The 1,687-nt window shown below is 58.9% G+C and overlaps 1 protein-coding gene across 4 annotated transcripts in view; it reads left to right on the top strand.

Annotated features, from left to right (window-relative positions):
• The first annotated feature begins 1,079 nt into the window (after window positions 1–1,079).
• The window catches only part of Kdf1 (keratinocyte differentiation factor 1), an 8,595-nt gene continuing 7,987 nt past the window's right edge, over window positions 1,080–1,687 (top strand). Inside the window, exon 1 of one of the 4 annotated variants that reach the window (XM_005394893.2) lies at window positions 1,080–1,282. The gene's annotated coding sequence lies outside the window, so the exon portion shown is untranslated. Of the gene's footprint in view, window positions 1,343–1,687 lie in introns of all 4 variants that reach the window. The other 3 variants (XM_005394891.2, XM_005394892.2, XM_005394888.2) reach the window with 3 other exon arrangements.

Below are 1,687 nucleotides of genomic sequence, written 5' to 3'. Positions count from 1 at the left end.
TCCTCCTGCCTCAGCCTCCCAAGTGCTGGGATTACAGGCGTAAACTACCACGCCTGGCTTACACCCTCACTTCTTGTCACCCAGTACTGTCACCTCTTGTAGCAATTTCCTTGGGATGTAGTGATCCTGGCCCATTTTTGCCTCCTCCAGGATGTGTCTTTCAGGGCTGCACAGCCTGACCCTTCTTCCCTGCCCAACGCCAGGGCCTCACAGCTGAGGCACTTCCTTTGTAGATTTCCCAGAACAGATGAGAAGGAGAACTGACCACCAGGCTGAGCACTCAAGCCCCCAGGCCTGCTTCCCAGCAAAGGAAGAAATGAGAGACCAGTCATGCCTTCAGTGGTAACTATTTGGGGCATTCCTTTATGTGCCAGGCACTGTGCCGGGCCCCAGGAATGTAAGGGAACAAGACTGGACTCCATCCTCAGTTTAAGAGGCTTAAAAGAAGAGGTAAGTTCTCGCGGGTTTCTTTACAATTTGGACATCATAAAGGAGAGGCACCACGAGAAGAACTCACTATAGTGGCTTTTCCTCAGCATAGCCCACCCTGCTTTCTCCAGAATGCTCTATGATCTTGTTTTTTCCTCTTTTACTCTGCCCAGCCTCGCTCTGCAGAGCCAGTTTCTCCCCGATTCATTTTTTCTTTGTCCAATAAATTTTGTCACCATTAAGGAAAAAAAAAAGAAGAGCCGGGTGTGGTGGTGCATGCCTATAAATCCCAGCACTTGGGAGGCTGAGGCAGGAGGATCGTTGCAAGTTCGAGACCAGCCTGGGCTACAAAGTGAGCTCAAGGCCAGTCTGAACTGCAGAGCGAGACCCTGTCTCAAAAAAAAAAAAAAAAAGGAAGAGAAAAGAAAAGAAAAGAAGAGGAGGAGGAAGGGAGGAGGAGGAAGAGACAGAAAACAAAACAGCCTGCTGAGTAATTAAGGAAATGCAAGGAATTGTTCCATGAAGCAGAAAACCAGGCAAGCGCAGGGGTCAGGGAAGGGTTCCCAGGGAACCTGGCCTTTGAGCTGGAGCCGGAAGGCCTGGCAGGCGCTCAGAGACGGCTGGGACATCAGCCCATTGAACAGAAGGGGAACCTGAGACCGCAGCCCATTTGTCTCTCCCCGCCAGGTCTCGCTCACCCAGGTGAGGCCAGGAGCGCCCGGCCGAGGTGCCCGCCCAGGTCGCGGGGGCGGGGCCCCAGCCCAGGTGCGCGGCGGAGCTTCGCGGAGACAGGAAGTGTGTCCCCAGCGGCGGCCCGTGGAGCGCTCCCGCGAGACGCGCACCTGCGCTCCAGGTGAGCGGGGAAGGGGGCGGGGGAAGGGCTGAGCCGGAGGCGGCTCACCTGGCGGGACAGGTAAGCCTCGCGCGGGCCGGAGAGGGCGCGAACTAGGGCGGCGCCAGTGTGGGGAGCCCCTCGAGGCTTCGTCTGGCCGGGGGAGGGTCCCGGGCCCGGTTCCTCGAGGGCCCCCCACCCACTTCCGGGGTGCGCGGCCCGGCCGGGGAGCGGCCTCGGCGGGCAGTGAAAGGCGAGCGGTGCGGGGCAAGCGGGCCGTGCACGCCCTGGGGTTGCGGGGCCGCGGCGGGGAGCGGTGCCCGCCCAGGGGTAAGACTAGAATTTCAGAGCTGGGTGTGGTGGCGCACACCTGTAATCCCAGCACTCAGGAGGCTGAGGCAGGAGGATTGCTGTAAGTTCAAAGCC

Source organism: Chinchilla lanigera, unplaced genomic scaffold (assembly GCF_000276665.1).
Source record: "Chinchilla lanigera isolate Chin_1 unplaced genomic scaffold, ChiLan1.0 scaffold00051, whole genome shotgun sequence".
NCBI classification, from domain to species: domain Eukaryota; kingdom Metazoa; phylum Chordata; class Mammalia; order Rodentia; family Chinchillidae; genus Chinchilla; species Chinchilla lanigera.
The sequence above is the reverse complement of the archived record's forward strand: the minus strand, read 5'-3'. Positions and strand labels throughout refer to the sequence as shown.